We start from the raw sequence: 8,638 nt of genomic DNA, 5'->3' as shown, positions 1-8,638 counted from the left end.
CAGCCGCCCAAACAGTCTCAGTCTCAGTTACCACTGCTGCCCCTGCATACCTCTGCCCATCCTTCATGAAACTGCTACCGTCGGTGAACCAAGTAGCTTCTGCATCAGAGAATGGCCAATCCGTCAGGTCGTTTCTGAACCTGTGTACCTGGCTCAGGATCCCCGTGCAATCATGCAGGGGCGCGTCCAGGTCAGAGTCAGGCAGCAGGGTGGCTAGGTTAAGGGCGGTGCTTGGGAGGAACCTAATTCTTGGAGGGTTAAGAAGTAGGCTCTGATAATGGGTTATTCGGACATTGCTCAACCAGCGGTCTGGTGGCTGCTTACGAACTCCTTCAATAGCATGAGGAGTGGTGATGTGCAGTTCTTGCCCTAATGGCAATTTATCTTCATCCCTGACTAGAAGGGCATTAGCAGCTATAATCCGCAGACACAGTGGCCATCCTGCAGCTACTGGATCAAGTTTCTTAGCCAAGTATGCTACTGGTCTATTCCAGGGTCCTAACGTTTGAGTCAGGACTCCTTTGGCTACTCCTTTCTTTTCATCTATGTAGAGGTGGAAAGGCTTGGTGACATCGGGGAGGCCCAAAGCCGGGGCAGTCAGGAGGGCTTGCTTAATTTCATTAAAGGCCCTTTCACTTTCCCCCGTCCAAACAAAAGTCTCATTCTCTTTTGTAGCCTCATAGAGAGGCTTAGCCAATTCAGCACACCCTGGGATCCAGAAGCGGCAAAACCCTGCCAATCCCAAAAACTCTCTCACTGCTCTCCGGGAGTTGGGGACCAGAATCTTCAACTCCATTTCTTTCCTGGCATCTGTGAGCCATCTTTGTCCTTCTTTTAGAATGTGCCCTAGATAAATCACTTCTTGATGACACATTTATGCCTTCTTAGCAGATACCCGATATCCTAGCCTGCCCAGAGTCACCAACAAATCCTTAGTCCCTTGCTGACATAGTAGAGCATCAGCAGCAGCTATCAGAATGTCATCTACATACTGCAATAGGGTGAGCTGGGGGTGTTCCAGCCTGTACTCACCCAGATCTTCATGAAGTGAAGTGGCAAAGAGAGTGGGCGAGTTCTTGAATCCCTGAGGCAGGTGAGTCCAGGTCAATTGCCCATTGAAACAGACCTCTGGATCTTGCTATTCAAAGGCAAAGAATGGCTGACTGTCCTTGGCTAAGGGCAGGCTAAAGAAGGCATCTTTTAAATCTAGTACAGTATGCCAGCTCCTGGAGGGTGACAAGGAGCTCAGGAGGGTATAGGGATTAGACACTGTGGGATGGCTATCCATGACCCACTTATTTACTTCTTTCAGATCCTGTACTGGCCAGTAATCATTTGAGTTTGGCTTCTTTACCAGGATAAGAGGTGTATTCCATGCAGACCTGCAGGGTGCTAGCACTAGGATGCCCTGGTCCCTTAGCCTCTGGATGTGTGGGGTAACCCCTGATCAGGCTTCATGGGACATGGGATACTGCTTCACCTGAGCTGGAAAGGCTCCCGGTTTCAGCTCCACCCAGATGGGTGGCTGGTGGGCTGCCAGCCCCATCCCTCCAGTCTTGGCCCAGGCCAGAGGAAATTCCTGCAGCCAAACATAAATCCCCTCCATTGGCTGCGGGTCCAGTTTTTGGTGCAGTCGATACTCATCTTCCAGTTGCAAGGTCAGTACTTGAATGGGGTGGCCTCCTTTATCTATTAAATGAACCCCACTAGGTGAAAAATGGATGTGGGCTCCAATTTTGGTAAGCAAGTCTCTACCTAAGAGTGGATAGGGGCAATCTGGCATGACTAGGAAGGAGTGGGACACCCGACCCGTGCCTAAGTCCACTTTCCTTCAGGTGGTCCATGAATATTGGCTCATGCCAGTCACTCCCTGTACCCAAGACCTTTTGTCTGACAATTTCCCTAGGGTCTCTGTTAACACTGAATGTTGAGCACCTGTGTCTACATGGAAACTCACAGGTGTCCCCTCCACTCTGAGAGTTACCCTGGGCTCGGGGAGGGGATCTGAACCCTGTCCTCCCTATTCGCTCCATTCCCCAAGCTCCAGGATTTGTGTTCCTTCATGGACCTGCTCCTGCCCAGCTGGTCTTTCTGGATATTCCTTCTTCCAATGGCCCATTTTCTTACAATATGCGCATTGGTTTTTCAACAATTTTGGTCGCCCTTCTGGGCATCTCCTACCTTGTTCAGCAGATAGGCATCGTAGCTGGCGTTCTCTTTCACCTGGGGACCTGGTCGATGTGGCCAGGAGAATCTTGGCAAAGTCGTGGGTCCCCTTCTGGGCGGATAGGCATTGCAACTGGTGTTCAGCAGATAGGCATTGCAACTGGCATTCTCTTTCACCTGGGGACCTGGTCAATGTGGCCAGGAGGATCTTGGCAAATTTGTGGGTCTGCTTAGCACTGGCAGCAGTGGCGACCCAGGTCTGCTTGTCCTCAGGACTCTCTTGATGATTGTAGACTTTCTCAGCCACTGCCAGAAGCTCTGGCAGGGTTTTATCTGCCAGTCTGTCCAATTTCTGCACTTTGAACCTAATATTGGGTGCAAATTGGTTCACGAACACCAGGATCACTGCATTCTTATTCTCAGGTGCTTCCGGGTCCATTGGGGTATAGGTATGGAATGCCTCAAGGATCCTTTCTAGGAAAGCTGCAGGTGATTCTGCCCTCCCTTTCTGCACACCACTAATCTTGGCCAGATTGGTGGGATGCCTTGTGGCCACCCGGAAGCCCCCCATTAGGGTCTGGCAGTAGACCCAGAGCGTCTCCTTACCTTCAGCCACACTGAAGTCCCAATTTGGCCTAACCAGGGGAAAGGCTTCATCTATCAGGGCCTGATTGGTGGTGGGATTCCCATCCACCCCAGGGACCAGCTTGCGGGCTTCAACCAGGATCCGGTCTCTTTCTTCAGTGGTGAACAGGACCTGCAAAAGCTGCTGAATATCATCCCAAGTGGGCTGGTGGGTAAACAAAACAGATTCTAGCAAATCAATTAGACCTTGGGGCTTTTCAGAGAATTTAGCTGTCTGCAGCTTCCAGTTGTAGAGGTCACTAGTTGCAAATGGCCAATACTTCATCTGTTGGTCCCCTGCTTCAGTGAGCGGCCCCACAGCCCAGAGGGGGAGGACAGTAGAGTCTGCCACCAGCTGTGGCTGCCCCGTTTGGACCCTCCTCCGTATTTGGGGAGGGTGTTCTTCCATCTCCTGGGGTGGGGCTGCCTCCGCCTCCCCCAGGGTGTCCTGAGGCTCTGCTTGTGGGACAGGCTGATGAGGGGTGACTCAAGCAGAAGTTCTTCCCCTGTGCCTCCTTGCAAGACAGGGTAGAGAGGGGCAGAGGGTTTAGTTTCATTTTTCTGCCACTCATCCTCGTGCAGGGTGAGGACAGTTGGCTTTGGGCCAGTGGGGGGAGGAGGAAAGAATGGCTTTAACCATTTTGGAGGCTCCTCCACCATAACCTGCCAAGTCGTGATGTAAGGGACCTGATCAGGGTGGCCTGGACGTCCATAAATTATATCCTTTACTCTGTAGATGGTGGGCAAGTCGAACGTCCCCTCTTCAGGCCAACCAGCCCCAAAGGTCCCATTCATTCCTGCAAAATATTAAGAGCTTCCCTTTCTTTACTCTTAACCCCAGGCTATCAGCCTGGGCTTTGAACTCCGAGAAGTGATCCTGGAAAAGGCTAAGAGGAGTTACCTGCTTCTGTTCCATCTCTTCTAACACAGTAAGAGTCACAAACACAACAAAAAGCACAAACACAGAAAAACAACATGGTTAGTTGGCACCTTAAACTGAAAATAGGACGATGGCCTCTCACCTCCTGGCGGGCGCAACCCTCTCCATCCTTCCAAATTTACCTCCAATCCCCACCAGGTGGGTCCGGGACGTCTCCTGAGTCCCACGGCCTGGGCCCTTCCAGCTCGTCCGCCTAGATCTCCAACAGGCAATTTCAAACTGGGCCCAAAAAACAAACGCACGCAAATACAAAAGACACAAAGACAATAGACACTCACCGATCGGATCACTCAGACTCAGCACTCTGGGGTCCCGTAAGGGGTCTTAGGGATCCTAGATGAGCCCCCAAATGTTGTGTCCAGAGAACAGAGCCCCAAGAATAACCACAGAATCCAGAGGGCATGCAAGAACAAAGAGTTTATTCGGGCTTAAGCTCGGGCTCTCAGACCTCACCAACGCAATGGATCTGTCCTGAGAGCCTCGATTGCAGGGGGAGGAAGCCTTTCATAGGTTTTAGACCAAGGGAGGAGGGGAATAACAGAGTCACAACATCATTGGTCCGAGGAGCCCACGCGCGCCAACACATTTTTGAATTGATTGGTTACAAGGGATGCAGTCCTGGGGGTTTCTCATTGGTGGGTGCTACCCTCTGCGCTATGGAATGTGCTGACTGTTATCTGTGAGGCCAGAAGTCTCTGTTCTTACCTTATAAGGCTGCCATATGCCTGGGCTTGCTTGATCTATAGCCTCCTGGGGTGGGGGTAGTAGGTGGAGATTATGACATGCCTGGACAGGTCCAGGCTTGCCTGAAACAACTAGTCAAAATGGGGTCAGTGCAGTTTGTCCTCTCAGCCTAGCAATCAAGCAGTTTACAGAAGTTAGAAAGAGCCGTTATTCCTAAAGAGAGGCAGGGGTCTCAGGAGTCCAGGGCAGGGGGTCACGGAGGAGGGTTTTACATACTTTACCACTGAGTTACAGAACTTGCAGTCTCTACTGAAGTCTGGTGAATGATTTTACCCTTACTCCAGAAGCCTGAGCTAACTCAAGGTAGTTAGCATCAGAATCCCACTGCAGCATGCCATTCATACCTTTTAAGGGTGGCCTGAACATCCACAGTGGCAAGATGGAATTACAGCTCCACTCCATCCCCCACCTACACCTCTGCATTGGAACCTCCATTTAGGCAAAACTGAGATTCTTGGCTTTGTGCAGAAAGGAAATTCAGGACAAGTCCACATGAAACCCAACTGGAGATTTATTTACTTAGTATAGAGTATTAGAGTATAAGAACAGGAGTTAACAGAAAGAGATGCTCAGGGAAGAAATAAGACATAACCAAATGTGGATATGGCATTCTCAGGAGAGAGTCATGCTTACATATCTAAAAATTTACCTTATTTGGGGGCTGGAGAGATGGCTCAGTGGCTAAGAGCACTGACTGCTCTTGGAAAGGACCTGGGTTCGATTCCCAGCACCCACATGGTGGCTACAAACCATCCTTAACTCCAGTTTCAGAGGAATTCGAAGCCCTCTTCTGACCTCCACAGTATTACACAACACAGATGCACTCACATACATGCAGGCAGTACACATAAAATAAAAATAATAAAATATATTTTAAAATTTATTTTAATTTTATGTGTATGTGTGAGTGATTGCATGTATGTATGTGTACCAGGTGCATGCCTGGTGCTTCGGAGGACAGAAGAGGGTATTGTGAAAGTAAAGTTCTCAAAAAGAACTCCTGCACCTTGGACTGAATTTCCTGCAAGGCTGACCAACTGATATCACTCCAGGCACTGTGGAGAGTTTGGAATGTTGCAGGTCCAGAGTCTAATTTCCTTTTTTTTTTTTTTGGTCTTTTTGAGACAGGGTCTCCCTGTAGCCCCAGCTGTCCTGGAACTTACTATATAGACAAGGCTGGCCTTGAACTCATAGAGATCCACCTGCCTCTGCCTCCCAAGTGCTGAGACTACAGGTGTGAGCCATCACGCTCAGCGTCTAATTACCATTTATCTCTGGCCATCTTTAGCCCCCTAAACAGGCTCTCCTTACCTACCTCTGTTTCTGATCTAACATCTGTGACTAACAGATAAAAATCTTTTAGAATGTATTAACCCCAGACCATCAGGTCTCACCAATCCAAAAGCTAAGAATGTCATCAGATAACATCTGAGACCAATAGTAAGAACCCTCCTGCTTTCCTGCACCTGCCTACTGAATGTATTTGAATGTATCCTCCAATGTATTTAAAGTGTCTTGATTTATGACTTTTCTTTGTTCTGTTACTACAAAAATGTAAGGCAACTGTTACCATGCTGGAACATGGAATTTGGGGTAACCTGAACCTGTGTTCTTGGGCCATGGTCATTCATATTTGGCTCCAGAATAAACTCTTATCTCCATTGAGGTGAGAGTTAAGCTTTTGCGTCGACAGCATCTATTCTCTTGAAACTGGAGTTACAAGCAGTTGTGAGCCATCATGTGGGTGCTGAAAACTTGTCAGAAAAATCAGAGACCAACAGCCAAAGTCAGGTGAGTGTTAGGGTTCCAAACAGCAGCAGCTTTCCCCCCACCCCTCCCCAACAGGGACCTACAGACTTTGGAGCCCGAAAAAGGGAACTTAGCTGATAAGCACCTTGACCTTTGAAGTCAAGGGAAACAAACTCTGCTGAGAAGCAGCCTGCCTTTCCTCTGACCTCCAAAGACAGGATAAGCAGATCTTTCCCTTCCCTTCCCTGACATCTTTCCCTTCCCTGCCCTTCCCTGACATCTTTCCCTTCCCTGCCCTTCCCTGACATCTTTCCCTTCCCTGCCCTTCCCTGACATCTTTCCCTTCCCTGCCCTTCCCTGACATCTTTCCCTTCCCTGCCCTTCCCTGACATCTTTCCCTTCCCTGCCCTTCCCTGACATCTTTCCCTTCCCTGCCCTTCCCTGACATCTTTCCCTTCCCTGCCCTTCCCTGACATCTTTCCCTTCCCTGCCCTTCCCTGACATCTTTCTCTTCCCTGACATCTTTCCCTTCTCCGAGGGAAACGTGTCCCGTGCGAAATAAAGCTGTATCCCGCTGAGAATTCCATCGGTGCCTCCTCCATCCAACCGCGCTCGCTCTCTCCCAATTTTTAATCTATCAGTGAGGAGAGGGAGTTTAATAATTTAGTCAGACCCCTTGTTCACGTTTTGGAGGGTTTTTTATACTCATATGTGAGGAATGCAAGCAAAAGGCACATAACATATACATGGTAATTAAGTAAGATAACATAGGGCAGCAAAGGTAATAGAAATGCAAAGGTAACAGAAATTCAAAAGCCTTGGGAAACAAAGATTTTTATACTGAGTAAAGGTTACAGGAATGTGATACCTGGAAAACAAAGACTTCTACCTTGGATAACCACAGGGGGGCAGGGGACGATTCCTGTTCACTTCTGCATTTTTTATCTTCAGGCTTTTCCTCCAGAGTTCTTAATTACCATAACATTGCAAAATCTTTTAGCCATAATAAATTGAACCTGGGTCCTCTGCAGGAGCAACCAGTGCTCTTAACCACTAACCTATCTCTCCAGCCTGTACTTAGGTATCTTTACAATAGGAATATACAGGATTTTGGTGACTCCCAAGTTACATGTCTAAAGGTTGCTAATAAACACTCCACACCACACACATGCGCACACACACACACACACACACACACACACACACACAATTTTACACATTGCTCAGAGTATAGTTTACAAAGTTACAAGGCTGAAGAATTTGCTTTTCAGAGCAAAGGTGTAAGGTGGTTTTATGAGAGGTATTCTTTAGGTTTAAGGGGAGTGCTAAAATATCAGGGGGTATAGACATTTTGGCCCTAAGTAATTATAGTTTATTTATTGTTTTTGCTGTCTTTGATTGAGAGGCCTTTAGGAAAACGTGCATTGTGTCAGCAGGCAATTTTGATTTTTACCAGTGATTTCTGAAGTTTCCTGCCTTCATCAGTTGACAAGGCCAACCAGATCCCAAGAGGAAGAGCCTCTTTTCTCTCCTTTGCTTTCCTTCCCATGCCCTCTCATCCCCCCTCACCCTCCCATCCCCCCACCCCTGACCCCCACATATTCCCATAACTTTCCCTATCTTTTTATCCTGCCTCAGGAACTCTCCCCAAATCTACAATCCTGATACTTGCTAAGGTCAAGTTTGCAAACAGTATTTCTCCAGGAGGGCATATTAGACCTACCAAGGAGTTCTGGGTTGGTTGGTTTGTGGTGCTGGGAATTGAACCTAGGCAAGTGCTCTACCACTGAGATATAGTCTCAGTCCACGAGTAGGTTCTTGGAATTGCAGGAATGAGGAGACTATTTCTTGGGAGGATTTGCATCCTAAATTAGTTCTCTGGAAAGAAAAATGAGAGACCAGGTCATTTGGAAGCTAAGATGGCACAGAAGTCCTGTCTCCCATGAGTCTGTCTTCCTTTGGAGTCAGCTACTGTGCATCTGTTTCTTCTGTTCTTGTCAGACAAATGCAGTTAACAGAATGTAATGACTTCTCACCTGTTCATCCAGGTTATGTTAATTTAATTTGTAGCCCAGCTAAAGAGGTCATTCTCCCATTCCCTAAGACATGCTTGCATTGGGGCTGGAGAGATGGCTCAGTGGTTAAGAACACTGGTTATTCTTGCAGAAGCCCTGGGGTTCGAATCCCAGCACCCACATGGCAGCTAATAACTGTCCATAACCAATCCCAGGGAATCCAATGGCCTCTTCTGTCCTCCACGGGCATTACACGACACGGGTGCACTTACCTACATGCAGGCAATACATTCATGCACGGAAAATAATAAATAAAACATTTTTTTTAAAAAAGACATGTTTGCATTAAAGTTGTGGCAAGTACAAGTAAAACATCTATAAACCTCCACGGGCATGTTTT

The sequence above is a fragment of the Nannospalax galili genome, unplaced genomic scaffold (assembly GCF_000622305.1).
Source record: "Nannospalax galili isolate Female #2095 unplaced genomic scaffold, S.galili_v1.0 scaffold5, whole genome shotgun sequence".
Lineage (NCBI taxonomy): Eukaryota > Metazoa > Chordata > Mammalia > Rodentia > Spalacidae > Nannospalax > Nannospalax galili.
Note: the sequence above shows the minus strand (reverse complement) of the source record.